The 20,397-nt window shown below is 35.0% G+C and overlaps 1 long non-coding RNA gene across 1 annotated transcript in view; it reads right to left on the reverse strand.

Moving 5' to 3' along the window:
• Positions 1-13,775, reverse strand: part of LOC121330511 — a 99,826-nt gene extending 86,051 nt beyond the window's left edge. Inside the window, exon 1 of the long non-coding RNA XR_005951870.1 lies at positions 13,133-13,775. This is a non-coding gene — a long non-coding RNA (uncharacterized LOC121330511). The remainder of the gene's footprint in view (positions 1-13,132) is intronic.
• Between the last annotated feature and the right edge of the window lie 6,622 nt (positions 13,776-20,397).

A 20,397-nucleotide genomic window follows, 5' to 3' on the forward strand; every position in this document is an offset into this window, starting at 1 on the left:
AAGGACATTAAAAATACCATAAAATAAGATTAACATTCACATAAAATTTTAACAACTTACCCTTTCACTGACTTACCCAAATAGGGTTTTTACCTTATTAAAAAGACAATTCTGTTTTGTTTTGTTTTGTCAACAAAGATGTTTGTGCTGAAACTGTGTGCGTGCGTGCAAGTGCTTTGATGGACTAGTCTGGGATTAACATTCATCCTCGGAATGATATCTATTCACACTGACAATTGTACCTTCCCAACCAAACTCAACTATTTGAAAAATTATTTAATCAGATGATTCTAACCAGTGCATAAATCACACAGGACTCCACTGACATTCACTTCCTGCACCAAGAAGAGAGCTCCTGAAGTTTGAAGTTTTTTTTTTTGAAAAAAAAAAAAAGTTAAAGCTTTTTTGTGACCTCAATGTACAAAAAAGCCACACTCTACCATCAGTATGTGGTTTGCTGTGCTTGCCTTTGTTTTAGTTTTACTGAAGTTCTGTTGATGATAAAAGTATGAAGTGCCTCAATCTCTACAAATCCCCCATTGTAAAGAAATGCTTAATTAAACCCTCATATGACAAGCTTAACTATTCAACTGTTTTAAGCTTTTTTTTTTTTTCTTTTTAGCCTTCTGTCAAGCAAGCTTCAAATCCTGCATTACTTAACAAGATGGATATAATTATCCATCTGCCAGTACCAGGACAAAGTAGTGGGCTTCCAAAAAAAAATGACATGAGTGATCAGTGAAAGTGATCGCTTATATGTGGACATTTCTGCAACCAATTGCAAGGATTTCCTAACTGGCTACTTAATAGAGACAAGCTCTACATTCAAGCAATCTGCTGAGTGATTTGTAGTGAGTTTTTTTTTTTTTTTTTTTTTTTTTTATCACATGCACAGTTATGAAATATGATTGGTTGTTACAATCTCCTGGCTGTTGTTTACTTTCCCTTGGTAAAGAACCGGTGAATTTAAAAAGATACTATGAATGTTAACTGGGGAGAGGGCACCATTAAGCGTTTGTCAGAATTGGTTCAGGAGAGGGAGGTATTAAACGACAAATCATACTGATTCCCCCCCCCCCCCCCCCCCCCCCCCCCCCCCCCCCCCCCCCCCCCCAGCAATGCAAGAAATTGAGCTCCGAGTTATTGAACTGCCTGTCAGCGCAGAACATTTAATCTCCAAGCTCTACTCTCTCCACACTGTTTACACCAGAGAAGCCATCTGTAAAAACTACACACACTTGTAAACTTGTTGCACAACTAGTTGCTCAGGTTTGGACAGAGCAGTTACAGACGATTAAGTTGCACAATTTCAAGAGTAATTTGTTTGCACAAATGATTTCCTAGGTGTGGACCTGGCTTTATACATCCCCATGTTTTGCTACAACTATTTTATTTATTTTTTATTGTTATCATTCTGACAAATGTAAACTTTCTCTATTTGAGAGAGAGAGAGAGAGAGAGAGAGAGAGAGAGAGAGAGAGAGAGAGAGAGAGAGAGAGAGAGAGAGAGAGAGAGAGAGAGAGAGAGAGAGAGGACACACCAAGCTTCATTGATGTGTGTCTCTTCAGGAATACGGGTAGGAAAAAAAACATAGAACTTGCTAAACATAGTCATTAGAAATCAACAGACAGCTAATCTGCAGTGAGTCTGCATTTCTGTTGATATATGACGCATAAAAGCACAAGGAGATTTATACTGAGCTGGTTGGTTCCTGTTCTTACGTTACTCAAGGACATCTGTGAAAATGAAATGTAAATCAAGATCCTGTTCTACGTTACTCAAGGACATCTGTGATAATATATGTAAATCAAGATCTGTTATTCATATATATATATACTATATATATATATATATATATATAATATATATCTATATATATATATTTAATGATGATCAAATGATCAGGTTAAAGTTACTGTCCTTTAGTTAAGTTTATTTTTTGTTTGCTTTATAAGATATAACTTGGTAAGCACAGTCACTGAAAATCAATCAATATTATTATTGTTATTATTATTATTATTATTATTATTATGAGAGAAGTTGCAGCCAGACCTCATTTGTATTTCAGTGCTAGAAACTTTAGAAGTTATTTCTGCAAAGCTCTTAATTTAATCTATGCCCAGCAAGGAGTACAATTCACAAGGATGACTTGGCAGTTCTCTAAGTGCCTGGAGTTTGGAAATGTTAGCAGTACAGGGTGATTTTGCAGGTCTGGACTTGAGGTGGCTTTTTCAAAGCTCCATGCCTTGCCTGCAGATCTGAGAGGACCTGGCATTGTGTTGAAAGCAAAGGTGTTTCTTCCCACACTGCACTGTCAACCATCAACCTGATAAGCAATTAAACAAAGGTCCACACTTCACCTTAAAGTTAGAAAGAACTGTAAAATGTATATCCATCTAATTTGCTTTTCCATGTAATATGACGGGTGAGGGGTTGTGATGATGACGTCACAATAGACTTGTAAGAATTAGATTTTAGATTTTCTCACACCTGCTGTTCTTTTCATTAATGTTTTAAAAGGAATATCAACCATTTTTGAATTTAGCCTGAATTGAATTCAAGTCTGAATGCACTGCTGATATTTAAATTAAAAAAAAAAAAATTGGATTTTTTTTTTTTTTTTTTTTTGTTATTGCTCTGACAAATGCCAAAAACTGCAGTACGTTAAATAAAGCAGTTAATGGAATGCAGGTTTGAGACCTTCTTTTTCTTTTCCTTCCTTACTTACATTTAACTTCATATTGCATGGCCCTTAACTGCACTGAGCTACTTAATTTAAATGAAGGGGCATTTTGAATACAGTTTAATATAAGTGGAAAATCCAGCCCATACAGTGTCCTAACAATCATATAAATAGTCCTTTATTATTATTCAGTTTGATTAAATAAATAATTAATAGGACTTTGATAAAAGTGTAGTCTGCAACTATGACGTAAGGTTACTTAGCAACAGACAGTGCCTACTTCAGTCCTGAAAAGTGTTGGCAAGGGCTAGTTGCTTTGGCTATTGTTCAGCATGGCTTTCTCGCAACCATTATTTTATTGAATAATATTGCTTTGAGCTTCTCAGGTTTTCACAATAGACCTCCACTGTAGTGGTACTTTTTCATATAGTAGATGCAATATGCGTGTTCCATTAATAAATTCAAAATAAAATATTTATTTAAAGAAGCATGCTCTTTTTGTTTGCTATAAACTTCAATATATCACAAAATGTGACTGAGATTCACTGTGGACAAATGTTTTCTGATAAAACATGCAGGGATTTTCAGGATTCCCGCCACTATACAGTAATAACCAGCAAAATGTATCATCACCCAAGAAAGTAAGTTAATTGTAAATAAGCTTAGCATTGGAAATTCTGTATATAATTCACAAGGATAGATCTATAATAACAACAACAGAGAACTGTCACACCTCCCCATGAAGTGGTTACATTTAATAACAGTGGTCTAGATTCTCAAAAGCTATTTACTCCAAATTGTCATTAACATTATGTTTGTCTGAAAGGGGGGAAAAAAAAAAAAAAAACACAATTTACAATTTAAAACAAGCAAGAAACAACTTTGGACTGCTCACAAACTGCTAAATTAAATGTCTGAGTTGTTTATTTCTGATTTGGTCATTTTATTGGATTTGCTTTGACAGTCTGAAAGTATCATGCTAATGACTTTCTGAAGTAATGGGCTTTGAGAATCTAGCCCAAAGTGTTTAAAAGCCTGAGATTGAAAGGACTGTAAACTAATCAAAGAAGCTGGTCTAGTCAGCAGCCAAAAACAAAATCTACTCAACAGCTTTAATTAAAATACATGTTAGGTGCTTTGTAATATCTGTCTTCCTGCTGTATAGTGCAATGGAGCTACCCTATAACCACACACAATGTGTACACCACCATCTCTTTCTCTAGCAACTGGAAGAATTACCCATGAATACTGACATTTAAATATCAAGCACTTCATCAAAAAGACAAATACAGTAATTATTACATTTGCATAAATATTTATATATATATATTCATCATATAATTATATTGCATATATATATATATATATATATATATATAATATATAAATATGAATTCAGTAAATCAAGCATAATTTATTTATAAACCACAAATGTATAAACCACCATTCTTAATTCAAATACTATTAGGTCTTAGTTTTGACTCTGAGTTGTTATAGTTTTACTCTGATGTTGCAGGTAGCTTTGTATTAAACCATTAGGCTAAAACTGTTAAAATGTGTCAGTTTCAAGAAGTTATATTCTATATGTACTATTACATTTGTAGGTATAATTTGCAAATGACACCAAGGCAGTTATCAATGTTTGCCATGAAAAGTCCATGAAAAGCACAAACAGTGTTAATATGAGCATTCCCACACAATCGTGGTCATTTTAGTAAATTAGCGAGATTTAAAACCTATGCAAAGCCTCCAGAATGGTCTAATGCGTTAACCCACATTTCTGTTCAAATTTGAAGTATTGCTAAAACAGTATAAAACAGGAAGCAACAGCAACCCAGGTCTCAGAGTTCATTTATTTCACAGGCAGTGGTTTCGGATCACTCATTTTTGATGCACAAATGCTAGGCAGACAAGCTAGAGCAAACGTGTGGAGTTTGCAGTTTGAAAAGTTGCACAAAATCATTGTTTATACTGAACAACAACTTAAACAGAAGAGACATGGATGCCAGCCACCCCAAGTACAAAATGCCCTCACATGCAAAGGCAATCTCGGCAGCTGATGCAGTTTTAAGTCATCTGTCAAGCCACTGACACATGATATCTGATGACACACTGTCCGATTTCTATACAAAACTGAAAGTAGATCTGTTTAACACAGGCTGTCCAATACATTAAAATAATATTTTATATACATCAGGAAAAGGATGACAAGTTTCAAACTAAAACTGAAACAGACGTTCCTTCTCTGTGCTCTACTGAGGTTTTTAAATCAAAGACACCACAATTCATACAGACATCAACTTGTTTATTGGAGGCATTTAAAGACTTTTTGTACAGCATTGGACACTGAAATCATACGTTCAAAAGATGTCATCAAGGGAGAAAAAAATTGTGTATTGAATTTTACTGAAAGGTCGTGACTTATTTTGACCAAACCCTGTCTGTATTTTAGGATCTAAGCTCGGAAAGGTTAATCTATGACTCCCAGAGGATAAGTTATGCTTTTATGAATAATGAAAAGTAAAATATACCAAGATTTTCTTATGTCTTAACTTAAACTGGATTAACTGCACTGTAATCAGTCACAGTGAAATTCGATGTGTAATTACTACTTTCAATTGTAATTTTCTTAATTCTATTATAATTACAAGGATGGATGCTTAGTTACATCGTTATTACTGCCATTTTAAGTAAAGCGTTAACATACACTTTTCACAGATCTTTACATTTCTTTGTGAATAGGACCCATTGTCTGAGATATTAAGAGCTCCTAAACACAAGAATAATGCAGACAGTGACTGTCAATGTAGCTGCCGTGCAAATACTGTGCACCTTCATCCCCTGTAGAAAAACTGTAATTATTTTAGACTGTCTCACTATTCACATCCAACTTCTCTCCAAGGAGCTAATTACTGTGATTAGTTTTAGGGTTTTTAGACCTCCCTTTACATAACAGTTTGTTCCCTACAGTGTAAATGTTTTTAATCTATCATTTCTTATGATGTGCTTTTGCATCTTTATTGTCTGTTATTCTCTGTTGACTTTTCAGACACAATATTTTCTGAAGGGGGCTTCATGTATGTGACCGGCAACTTTGAGTCAATTTTCTCTAAGTAAAACTCCACAACCAAGCTATATTAGCTTATTGGTGTACTTTGTAGACTTTCTGATCAGAATGGCTAGTTATGTAAAAATGAGGACTTCTCTCTGCTTACTTAAATCAGCAGGCAGCATGAATTCCCCAATTAAATGAAAGTGAAAAGTAAAAGTTAAAACTATCAGATTTGCACAAAAGGTCTGCAATAGAGAACGATTCAACCCTAACCCTTTTCTGATACAACTGTGTATTTTCATATATGGTGCAAAAACATTTACGCCTACACATTAAGTATCGTACATTGTAACTATGCATAATAACGTTGTAATTATGTGTAAGTACACATGTACTGTATTTACGAACTAACTACTATTTAAAAATGCACAGTAATTAGAGACACTTAATGTAAAGTGTTTCCCAATCCAATTTCTATTTACCAGGCCCACAGGTCTGCTACTGAGACTATTAAACTACACCAATAAATGAAACATACTCAGATCTGTGGCAAAGTGCCCCACCCCTAGGCTATTTATTTGTGTTGTATGTTGCGTGTAGTGTGTTAATGTTGGTGTATGGTCATTGGTACTCGGGATATAAATGGGTCTGCGTAACACGAGTGGTTTAAAATGTATATTTGTATTTAGGCACGAGGATTGCACAGCACTTCACGTGCAGGTAAAATGTAGTAATATGTGAGCACGGGGAATTGCACTTATTAATTCACGTGCAGTTGTACCGAGACTCCAATTGAATGATTGATTAGCAATCGAGTCTCGGAACAGCTGCACAAAAGCAGCATGTTTTTACTCACTCAGGGTTGTGTATTCGGTGAGTGGAGAACTGATGTGGAGAAAAGAAAGTAAAAACTAAAGTAAATAATTGTTTTGACTCACCGTGTTTGTTTGTCTGTTAGTCCACTGTTTGTTTAAGTGTTAGTCCATTTTGTTTCATCTCTTTATTTTGGCTAAAGTGCCGTGTCCTGTGTTTTGTTTGTCTTGCAACATTTTATTTTCTGTTTGTTTAATTATTAAATGCTGAGCGGTAACAATCGCTCAGCTTCACCAAACTCCACCTCTCTGTTTATTTTGTGTTGGTTCCTGTTTTTGGTCTGATGTCACCCACTGCAGTCATCTTTGTGACAGAACTTAATAATACAAATGACATAATAAATGACATCCCCTCGGTGGAGGGTAACACATCTACTGTACACATCGACATGACTTTTTGTTTTGCCACATTTTCAGTCAGGGTTTAGATGCTGTAGCCAAGGCAGCCTGGTGATTGATTTTGTAATCCTGCATAAGCACACGCTGAGTGACATGGAGAAGCTTATTTCCAGAATCTACATCTTTAACCCCCAGGCCATTTCCTGTGCACTGCTTGAGCTAAATCTGCAGCCATTCATACTGAAGCCTGGGCACAAGCTTCAACCCACCTCTGTCACAACGATGTACAAGGCTGCATTTGGAAATGACTGCTGTGCTGTGCTGTGCCTTGCTGTATGCCGAAAGAAACATACTGTTAACATCTAATATGCTTCTGCGACTGTTCCCCCACTAGACAATAATATGATCTCAAATATACGTTGTATTATTATTTTATATATCTTTGAAAATAACTTATGCAGCTATCTGTTTCACTGTGATGTCACTTATTCCTATTACTCTTGCAATGACTTTCCAAAGGAAAAGGGGCTTCTTTCTCTCTCTCTCTCTCTCTCTCTCTCTCTCTCTCTCTCTCTCTCTGAATAAAATGCAGTTTGATATCTATGACACGGTTCTAGACATACTCATCGCAATTTTAATTTTATCATAATAATATATTCATGTTACCTCAAATAAAGGATTCTAAGATAGATTTGAATCACCCGATAAGAACGTTTGACAAGAACAGTCAGATTTGCTCATTTCGCATATCTAGGCAATTCCATTAACAAATTAAACTTCAGAACAAAATGAGATCTCTTCCTTGTGACAGGGAGACCAGCTCCTGTAAAAAGTTCAATAATAAAAGGGTTGAACTCTGTCAGAGCTCATCTCAGCTGGATGACATCATTTCCTCCTCGCTGGGGAAGATACATTGACTTTTTTCTTTTCTTTTTTTTTCTCTGAACAGAGTGTGACAAGCATGGGAACTAGAATAAATGCAGAGAAGAAATGGATGGAAGTTTTGTTGACCACCGAGCATCATTATTTATGGCACCTGGTTCGGTCTTCTGTTAAAAATTGGTAAAACTCTGCTCACTGTGTGTGTTTATTTGTTTTAAAAGAATGTATTCGGGTAGTCATAAACCAATAACTTTAATGGAAATCCAATCACTGGCTCTAGCAATTAAAGGATTAGAGGTGGAGATTTATTTAATCACGAGACCTGTAGACCAATTAAGAATACCACTTTGAATAGGAATTGATGCTAATTGATAACAACTTAAGCCTTGTTTAAATCCATAAAGATAGACCATTGTAAAGAGCATAGCCCAGCTCCCCAAACTGACAGAAAGCTGAACATGCATCATAGCAAGATCTGACGGGGTAAATGATTGTTTATTGTGTATTAATCTCATTATTTTAGTTGCAGTTTCATTTGACCATGCCAGTGATTGAGAAAACCCCAAACTGTAAATATTTAGACCAATTTTCTAACATTTTTATTTAGCATTGGATATAAACCTATATTGGCTATCTGACACAAGTAAACCAGGAGCACACTCTTGCTAATGGGGTTTTAAAAAAGGGATATGGATTAGCATTTAGCAGGCTGGTGCTTGCAGTGGTTTTGTAATGTTTTTTTTTTTTTTTTTTACCTTTTTGGGTGTGGTTCAATTCTCCGGAAAATAAGATATCCAGTTCACACCTCAATTAGTCATCACGGTTACTTGGTGTTGTACTATAATTGCATTTTCCTTCGTATACTGTGTAAAGACTACATAGTGATTGAACCAGACACATAAGTTTAACATAGTTCTGTACCAACATATGTTTTCAATACTCCACAGATATCACGGAATGCTACATGGCTGGTTTCACAGACCACAGTTAGCACTACTCTTGGACTACATAATGTTACCTTCAGTAAGTTAGTCCAACAGTTGTTCAGTGTGTATGTGTGTGTGTGTGGACTTTTTGTACTGTCCAGTTTCAATAGCATCTCCCTTTCTTCTGAAAATGTAAATTCTTGATGAGGTTCTGTATCATGCATCAAGAGAAAAGTATTGAAGTTTCTAAAATGAATCCTCAGTTGATTTCCTTTGTGCTGGTTACTCTGTTTTAGTATTTCTGCTGTCTTTTACAGAGATGAAAGGGAAACATTTCTCTTAAAATTACTTTGATTGGGAGAGATGGCTTTGTGAGTCTGAAATGCAGGATTTTAATGATCTGAGGAGTCTTCTGCTGTGGCAAGGCCTCGAACGCTTAATAATACACAAAGATGCAGATCAGAGGAAAGATGGACATCACTGAAATCAGAAACTTAATTTCTTATCCTGTAAAGGGCTTGAGGATATTACCAAACTTACCTTATGGATTCCCCCCTCTTTAAAATGATACTCTATTGCTGTCACAGGCTTATTGAAAATGTAAATTATATAACCATTTTTGAAAAAATGTGTTTGGAAAAAAACAGCAGTAGGATTTGACTTCTCTTTTAGTTTATGAAGAAAAATCTCCATTATATATATATATATATATATATATATATATATATATAATAAAGGGCATTTTAACAAATGAGAGATAGGTATTCAGTGATTAGATTGTTTAGAAATTAAATCAAAACTAGGTTCAAAATACAAAAAATGCAGTGGACTTTATTTAAATGATCTGAAAAGAACACAGTTTGTACATTAATTAACACAGACTGCATAGTTGTTTAGAGTGTAAGCCTTTATCTAATATATATGCAATATCTGAATACGCATAACATGGGTCAAAAATTGTAAATACAGTAAGTAGAAACAGAAGATTGTTCACTCATACTTATTAATGTGGCAAGCTTGCATAATTATGTTTTGTAGAAGTAAAAGCCACACCACATGGTAACCAAAGACAATTTTCTTTATGCCACAGTGGGTATTTCTTTTTTGTGCTGATATGACTTCATTATGGTAGTATCTTTTAAACTCAGAATCTCCTCACAAACCACAGCGATAATAACACATTTTCGTTCTTTTCTTTTATACTTATGGGGAACTATTACAGCTGTCAGGAGCTTACTGATGCCATCAATCTTTTTACAGATAGAGCTTTCCGAGTTCTGATGGATGGTAATTTATGTATCTTAAAAGATGAAAGTGATAATGTAATTCTAGGATCCTACTGGTATGCACTGCAGAATGGAACTATGGTGTGTGGTTCTTCCATTTTACAGCTGAGGCTATAGATTTGTACTTGTATGCAATAAGCAAGCTGAAATCAGATGTATTGCAGGAAATGACTTGGATGATAAATGCTTTAAGATACAAAGGTGGCTGCCTTTTGACTGCCTGCATATAGGTATGTGGCAGTGGTAGAGGGGGTGGAAGGTTTAGGATATTTTTTTCCAAACTGAAGTAACTGGTAAAATAATTGAATATTCACACATTCACTCATGAAAAAACACATCTGAAGTTGTGGTGTGATTGTAATAAGATGTACATGTTCTTGTCTAAATAGGTACCACAGTGCCATAATTACAACACAGAGAGATACCTTTAAAAATGTAACTGTCCACTTACTTGCAAGACTAACAAAATTCAAGATGGTATGTATTTGCAATTATAGCTTTTTAAAATATGTTTTGCAAATGCAATTAAAGTTTATGGTAGTGTTGGTAATAAAATACATGTTAAACATTTGATAAAAGGGAATTCAGATTGGTGTACTGGGAATTCATCCTAGCCAGTTGGTCAGTTATTAAAGCAGTGTGGTGTACAAGGTAGTTTTCTTTGATATAATTAACAATGTTTATTTAATATGGGTTTGATGCTAACAGTCGACATTACACATGTTATCTTTACTATTGCAGATTGCAGTCTTAGATAATGCCTTGGTTTGATTCCTAATGGTCCAAAGCTGGCTCAAGGAAATTAAATAGTACAGTGTAAATTTACATTAATTAAATCCCTATATCTCACAAAATTCATTGTCTAAGCTGGGCCATTTTTAAATAATTAACCATACGTTTTGTCTAAATGGAAATTTGGAAATGGGGATTTGGAAAATTAAGCACTTAAAACAATTGACCTTTATATAACAAGTAGTATTTCTCCTTGAACAGCAGAGACATAACAGGCAGAGATATATACATATATATATATTATATATATATATATATATAATATAATATATAATATAATATATATATATATATATATGTATATATATATATATATAGATGTGTGATGATTAATGTATTGAGGCTGGGATATATTCCCATCCAGATGTCAACAGTGACAATGTACATTGAAACAGCATATCATTTAAAACTTGTCACTCATCTAATTAATTATTAACTTGGCTTTAAGAACAAAGAACATCATAAGAGCCAAATTAATACCCTAGAGAAGTGTTTATGACTTTATTAATATTAAAGCAGTACCCACAATAAATTGCACGAACCACATAATTATATTTTAAATGAGGTAATAGATAATATCTCTCTCTCTCTCTCTCTCTCTCTCTCTCTCTCTCTCTCTCTCTCTCTCTCTCTCTCTCTCTCTCTCTCTCTCTCTCTCTCTCTCTTCTCTCTCTCTTCTGGCACTACATGTAATCGAAAACGTTACATTCCAATAGGGGAGATAGCTATTTAGGCATTGCATACAACATTTAGAATACAACATAAACAACTCTCATAACAACAAACTTCTAATCATTTTTCAAACTTGGGACAGACTTTTAAAATAGACTTTTAATTTTGAATAGTTTGTTAGCCGCTTGCTCTTCGCCCCATTGAAACACGGTTATAATACAAGATTGTTATAGCAAAGGACAACATCCCGAGTAGATACATCCAACACATATGTGCCAAACGAATCACAGCTACAGTTAAAACCATGGCATCATCTACAACACATTTCTGACAAGCAGGTAGTTACCCTTTAAAGACAGTGAGCCGAGTTTCAAGCAAATACATTTGACACTGTATTCGGTCTGCACTATGACTTGGAAGGTTTGCAATAACTGCGTTTTATTTGCGCACAATTTGTAAAAATGTAAACTAAATAAGAACTGAAATATACTTACCGTAAATATCAACTGAAAATACTGGGTACTTCTGCGTGCAAACCATGTTGCGCACCAAGGACAGATACTCAGGGTTTATTGTAGATATGCGTGCAAGTTTATGTACAAGATCTATAACTGTGTGCGCTCCTCCCTGTACTATGAATGTCAAAGATAACCACCAATTACAATGCATTATTTTATTGACTGCAGATGGGAGTTACAATACAATAATGGTCGTGTAATATTTTTATTGCCAACGACTTACTTTTAAAATGAAGGTTCCTTACCTCTCACTCTCACTCCCGCTCACTCTTTCTGTCTAAGTCTCTCATTGAGCTTGCAAGCCCCTCGCTCTAACCTTATTCATCTGAAATCAATTGAATTGTGACCGTAAAATCCCAAACAAGATAAGTTATTCGGAGCGTGCCAAAATGAGGCAGGCATAAGCAGTATGGCAAAATAGAGGAAAATCGAAACTCTATTACCATAATCTCTGGAGTACACTTGACGGTCTCATCTAGCTAATGCAGGCTTTTAGTCGTTTTCTGGCGTCAACGCTGCGTGTGCTCTATATAATCTAGTGTAATTTATGAATCCCCAAAACTAAGCAGCAAAACACACCAGGGACTGTTAATACTGTCAACATTGCAGCTTAGGTTAGGGATACCAGTTATGGCAATCACATAGATTGACACATAATTATTCAAAAGAGTCGATAAACTATCTTGATTTCAATTGTCAGCGAGTTAAGAACTTAGACACATGCTTGGAAAGCTTTTGTGATCTTTGTGATAACCATAGTCCATTCCATCTAGTATTTCAATACGGTTGTATATTTAAGTACAAATAAAAGATTTGATAATACCTGGTTCCTTGCAAAACATACAGCTTTTCAGTGCACTCACAAACAAGGCAAAGTTGAATGTGTGCGTAAATGCATTACACACTATTTATATAGTACGCAATGATGGTGACTAACTAAAACAACACAACAAAATTTCAGACCAACAGTGTTTCATGTTGCATATACATTATACAGTATTTCGCGATTATCTAAGAAATAAACTGTCACAAGATTGGATTCGTTTCTTACCTTCTTTTAACTGTCTAAGTATGTAATAAAGTATAACGGATTCAGAAATATGTGCTTACCTTTTGTATAAAGTCTTTTCCTATGTGTTCGGTGGCTCTAAGTCGAGTTTATTGAAATTCGCTTAGAGTCTGTCTTCGATTTTCGCTTCATCTCAAAAGCTGCGTTAAGCTGAGAATTAAAGTCGTTTACAACTAGATCTATTGTCTTGTTTTAATCAGGAAAGGTAAGAGTCTTAAGTTAAAGATACGCCAGATGACAATGTCAGTAAAACCGGTAACCAAAGAAAATGTTCGCTCTGGGGAAAGAGAAATCCACATGTTCACTAGAAGCTCCGGCTTACAAAAGAAATCAGCAACATACCCATTCAATCACAGAACTCAAGGGTGTTCGATTTTAACACCATTGATGCGCGCTTTGATTGGCATTTGATGCCCTTCCCCTTTTATTTAAAGCACCCGCTTGTTTGTGCCCATTGATTGGTTTAGGTCTTGTGGTTGCCCGTCCATGTCCTCTTAACGTTCGCATTTGCCCATTTAACAACCAGACGTTTACTATTAAAAACAACGACTGAAATGTGATCGCCTTTTCATTTGCATCGAACCACACTGAGAATGAAGGAACACGCTTTGTCTTAAATGTTATATTGCTGGTGCTGATCCGGCAATGTCTACCTTATTTTGCCTTTTAACACCAACTTATTTATTTATTTATTGCCCCCGTAAAAAACAAAAAACAAAAAAACAAACAAAAAAAACAAACAAAAAAAACAGTACTTTATTTCTATCTCTACTTGTGAAAAAAAAACTATAATCACAACATCTTGCTGCATTAGATATGTTGCATAAACTTGGATCCTTTGTAGATTTTTTTTTTTTTTTTTTTTTTTCCTGCCTTAAACAGAGTACCTGTATTTACCAGTTTAGGTCGAAGAATGAAATTCTCTGTTGTTTTCTGTCAAGATGCCACATTTCCTTAAACCTGACGTTAGGAAATGCAAGCTACTTATCCCTGAGAAACAGTTCAAAATGAGATTGCTGTATCTCTTTCTGCCCCGTTCATCTAAAGCGCCGATTCTTTTTTCAGTATCCATGGCACGATTTCTCTCTCTCTCTCTCTCTCTCTCTCTCTCTCTCTCTCTCTCTCTCTCTCTCTCTCTCTCTCTCTCTCTCTCTCTCTCTCTCTCTCTCTCTCTCTCTCTCTCTCTCTACAAAGCACCCAGTCCAGGCAGATACTAGCATACAAAACAGCTGACTCAATCCAGACAACAAAATCAAGGTAGGAGAGAGGGGATAGAGACAGGAGGAAACGTGTACGCAAGACAACCCATTCCATAGCCACAAACCCAGAAACAGAGAAAAAAAATGTGTGTGTGTGTGTGTGTGTGTGTGTGTATGTGTAATATATATATGTATATATATATATATATATATATATATATATATATATATACACATATACATTTATATATACACACACACATTTTGTTTAAACAGTATCTCCCTGTATTAATAAAGTGATGACAAGGGGAAGCGGCCTAAAACTAAAACTCGTTCTGTAATATATTCACAAGAAGTGGCTCTGTGCCTCGTCAGCAGGATTCATGTAGAGTATCTGCATTAAAGTTAACTGATCTGATATTGTTGGCTGTCCTGCACTATAGAAGAGGAATACATAGCCTATCTCGGTTAGCCAACCCCGAAAATAACTCTGCAAGTGAAGCTATCACTGACATGTCTATTGTCCACGTTTTTAACATTATTGGCTAATATTCAAATTTTGTAATAAAGTCAACGTTTAGGTTTACTTAACCTTTAGTGAACCATACACTTAGACTCGTTTACTTTAGTTGTTAAATAAGCACAGTTTTTTTTTTTTTTTTTACAAAATATTATACACCAATTGAGCCACTTTAAATATAATAAACTATAACTTTGTTATCACGCGCAATGGTATTGCCTGGGTTATTCACTTTAATAATTTAACTTAGTTTAAGTCCCATGAGATTTGTATTTTTATTTTTGAGATATATGTATATATCTGCAGCCAGGCTTTTCAAGTAATGTAATCATTAATTATGTTTTAATCCACTAGAAACCTGAAGTGGCCTCACCTTTTCAAAACAATCATTCAAAACACATTATTATACAATATGTACACAATAAACGCTCTCTCCGAGTCCCCTAATATACAACGTCACTAAAGTAAATTTGCATGGTAACCATCATGTTTTCCCTGTTATATTCTATCGTTTATCTTTTTTTTTTTCCTTAAATCTTACTAGCGCAAGGGTCCATATGCATAAAAGACGACGGTAATTTCTGTCCATTAAAAAAAAAAAAAATGACTGGGCAGTATTTAACACGTGATTGATATAGCTACTGCCTGGTTATTTAACTCGACAGAAATGTGATTTACCGTCACGTGTTGTTACAGAGACATTGCATCTAGCCGGTTGTCAGAGGAATGCAAGTAAGCTGCTGGACCTGGTCACAGGCCTGAAATATCAAGGTCATGTTTGAAAAGTAGCCTGCAAATAAAATGCACACACACGCACACACACACACACACACACACACACACACACACACACACACACACACACACACACACACACACACACACACACACAATGGCATCTACAGGCGTGGCAAACAATGTTTTGTACCACTATCGTATTAACAGTTTGCGTCATAAAGTCAAATGAAACCTGTTTAATTATGTTACGTTAACATATTAAATTACATACCGCTTTGTCGTTTTCCACATAACTAAAACCTGAGAAATGAAAAAGATTACATTTTGAAATCTAACATGAAATACTGTACTATTATTACTGCATCCGGTAGACTTACATCAAAATTATGTTCACATCATAAAAAGAAATAAAGAAAACTAAAATTATGTTACACTGACGCTAAACGATTTTAGTGCATTTTCTTTTATCGTAGCCTACAACATCATGGTTTAAATGTACATAGAAAACCGCGCAGTGTACGGATGGCTACAAGTAACACAAAGCCTATCTTCTACTTTTTCTTTTGGCAAGAGTCAAACTTTCTTTTCTTTGCAAAATGCAATTAAAGACTTCGGATTTTCAGAATATTTTAGTCCACATCTTGCACTTGGAACCAGTGGAGTCCAGCAGTATTTCTGAAAGCGTCTTGCCCCTTTCCAACCGATCGATCTCAGTTTGTTTAAACTCTGTAGAGTATGTTTATATGCCCACTTTTAATCATGTTCTTAATTTAGTGCCTACTTGTATGTGTTCTTAGGTTTATTTTCATCTACTCAGTAGATAACAGTCGTTTTTTTTGTTTTTTGATTTTCCTATGGGTCTCTGGATAATTTCTAAATTGGTTATGATCGGGGACATATCAGGCATGTCTTAATGCACGGCATAACGGTGTTTGTATAGCAAGCGACTCCTGAACTAAAAGTGCTGGACGTGAGTGAGAGGTTAAGAAAACCCACATTCACTCCCTTGGTAACTCGCAGTATTAAGAAAAGACGTACTTGTCAATGTAGACCAGCTGTTCGGAAATACAAGGTTCTGTGGCTTAAAATATGGCAGGAGATAGCTGATCGGGTTAACACAGTTGGTACTGAAAAAAAGGGAGATGCGCTGGCAAGATGAACGGCAGATTGTAAACAAAACTGTGCGGTCTTCTTGCAGTTCTGGATGATGTTCCAATATATCTCTTTCCTTGATGTACAGTCCACACAAGCTCACTCGAAGCTGGTATTTTCTTAGAGCAACGAATAGGCTACAAACGTGATTGATATGTTTTCCAACTAGTAAGTAGCCTATCCTGTTCAGACGAGTTAACAATGCTATTTAATGTATGTGTTACAAATAACAAAATATTTAAATGACGTAATTATTGGATATTTAAACATATACGTTTTTATTATTATTACTATTGGTTTAAACGCAGAAATGATGCTAGGAAATGATACCTTTAAGACATATCTCATTCTCTGTCTGGTCTGAGGCACGTGTTAATTATGTTGCAGGTAAGGCTCAATTAACGGCACAATACAGATTTATACTAAGGGAACTCTATTTTACCATCACGAAAAGTTAAGTTTTTTGTGTAAATGCGTTTATGCATCATCTGGTGTAATACTGCCATCATGTTAAACACCATTACTGGCACGATAAATGAGACGGTAAGTTTTATGTACCAAGGTGTTACTGCAGTAAACTCGTATTTCCTTGGAGAATGACGATGACTGAGGCACACAAGCTGAAGCACAGAATAAGACTGAATACTTACTCAGCCTCGAATTTATCAAATCCAAATGCTATTCAAAAGATTACACATAAGCTGGGTATAGGGCTCACCTTCGCTCGTTGCCTTTAAAAGTACTGTAAGGTATTAAGCACGGAAATGCGATTATTTTCAGTTGCTGCACCCAAATAATTTAATGACTAATTATTTCCTATTCCTTAAATGTCACTTGCAAATTACCATATTATAGTTACATTCCCAGCACTGCCAGGGAACCAAAGCAATAAACCATAACTCTAGAAGCACTCCAACATGATTTTTAATTTCACCTTTATGTTTTAGCACCACACTTCCTCTAATGGATTTCATTTATATACACAGTGGCACTCCTTTAAAACCCCGAACTCAATTTATATTAATGATCTCTTTATTAGCAACTGAACACTTCTAAATATTTAATTTAGTGCAAACTGGCTAGTTATAGTTCCCAATAATATGTATCCAGCTGCATTTTAAGGACCATAATTATTTAAAGGGTGGATAAACTCACATTTAATAGCAAGATAATTCAAAGTTCAGGGGTACTTCAGCTTAATTTTGTACATTTCCTACAGGCCAAGCATGTTGTTGAGGAAAATGAAATGCACTTAACATTTTTTTTTTTTCTGTATTAAGTGAGAGTGGCTGCTGTTGCTATGGTAATCACGGAATGCCCATGTGATAATGACTTTCCGCATATTGCTACTGACGACTGGGATAGCTGTTCCTTGAGGAATAAGTATTTTCATGCCTCAGAAGTTACAATTTATACAGATTTGAAGAGATGGGTACTGAACTCATATCGATGAACATCTTGCACTGTTGCAATCGTTTCTTTTTAGTCTAATTTACGGGTTAAAGAAAAAATATATATATTTAAAAAAAAAAAAAAACTGTGTGCCAAGCCTCAAACTGAATTTAGCAGTTATCTATGCTGGTTTTCATTAGTCTCTTTCTAGTGAGAACCTTTTGTGCCATATTGCTTTATTGAAACACAGTCCAGCAAAGAAAGAAGACGACTAGCATTGAGGGGCTAACATGAAGGAAACGGTGGCTCTATTGTAATGACTGTAACATATACTATTTTTTTTAAAAAGTTGAACCCCAGTAAAATGGGAAGTCAAACTAGCACTGGAGATAATTAAGGGTAGAGAAGTATATTTCAAAACCTTAGGTCACTAGACCATTAGCTGGGCAGTCAGATGCTTTCAGTGGTTTTATCCTGTGCTAATTGCATTGGGTTTGAAAATGAAACTGCCCTTTGTTAAATTAAGCTATGACCTTTACTTTAAATGGTATTAAGTGGTAAAGTCAAATGCCTTACCAAGATATACTGGTCAAAGTGGATTTGAGCAGTTAGAAATTAAAGGTTGTGTCAATGCTTTGCAATATATTTATTACATAGTGTTACAGGGCTATTTGGAAATAAAAATGCAAAAGTACATTACATTAAATTGGCCAGAAGACACAACAACATACATTGCATGCATTTTGTCTTCTGCTGTTATTGAAGGTGCCATTTTACTTCTGTAATGCATTGGTATCCATCTGAACATTCAAAACTTAGACCCTAGAGTGGGAAATGACTTAATATTCTTATAACAATAGTTCAGATTTACATTGATGTCAGTCTCTATATATAGTTGATGGTGAGGTCTGAGCAAATCAACTTCCTTTCTATGACTTTATGAAGCTTAGGAAGTTGACTGACGTGAATACTTTCTGTGTAGACAAGACTCAAAATGTTAATACATTCAGTTTTAATTGGCAACAACTAGATCTTGTATTTATTTCCTTGGTGAAATGTGATGAAATTTAATCTGTCTTTAAAAGGTGGCTATATATAAAAGTTCCGTTTCAGGGGTTGGATCTCACTTACAAAAAGTTATTTCTTTCAAAGTAATTGTTGTGACTTTATTGGCTTGATAAGTTGGAACAAACATAACATCTTCTATTAAAGCCTTTGGTTTTAATGATGACTAATCTACAAGCCAGATACAGGCTATAGCTATGCTTTGATGTGTAATGCTTTTAGTCAATGTATTTCATTAGATTTACTTTTTGTCTAAAACTTTCTTGTTTTTGATAAATGTATCACAATATGTTTTCATTCATCAGACACTCCATGCAAACTGTGTATTTAACAATTATTGTTAACAACAATTGAGTTAACTGATAGTGTGTGTGTGTGCGTGTGCGTGTGTGTGTGTGTGTTTGTAATAATGTCTGTGTAATAGTAGACTTAATTTTCCACTATGGGCAACTTGCAGGGTTATTGCTTACACCATAGTAGATGCCCATAGTGGAAGAATAGCTCAGTGAATTTTCCTAGAGGCCAATATAGTTGTGGGGCATATATGTACAATCACATTATTTTACCAAGTGTTTTAAAGTTTAAAGAAAACTACAGAACATCTGAATTTGTCTAAATCCTTAAGACTAAGAATCAACATAAAAGTATGGTACCAAAAACATAGGCTAAATCCAGGTACTGTTTATTAATAAATGTTCTGGACTGGGAGGTAAGCAATGTTAAAGTAACTTGTTTACCAACATACAGTTTCCTTTACTGACCACAGAGGATGCCGAGTCTACAGTCTACATTACAGTCAGTTGTATATAACTGTAGAAGTAAACGACAAATAGTCACCCCAAGGGGATGTTATAATTGGTGGGGATTGTTACTCACGTGTTGCACTTTATTCGCTATTCCTGATTTATGTTCCTGAAATTTATAAATACTTTCAAACGTGATAATAATTTGTTTTGTAATCTTTTCCCCAACAATATTTTTATAAATGATGGATACCCAGTGCAGAGAGTATACATTTACTGAGCGAAATATCATCTCCGACATAAACTCTTTTGTACAGAAAAGATCATTTAAATACCACACCTCAAATCTGAAATAATATCAGTAGTATACTTGTGTGTTTGTGTGTGATGAAGCTAAGGCTGTGGGACAACAAGACCCGTTTCATATACTTCGAACGTGTATAGTCATTGGATATAACATATATTTCATCAAACTGTCTTTTTACCATCGTTGACCA

This window comes from Polyodon spathula, chromosome 18 (genome assembly GCF_017654505.1).
Source record: "Polyodon spathula isolate WHYD16114869_AA chromosome 18, ASM1765450v1, whole genome shotgun sequence".
NCBI lineage: Eukaryota > Metazoa > Chordata > Actinopteri > Acipenseriformes > Polyodontidae > Polyodon > Polyodon spathula.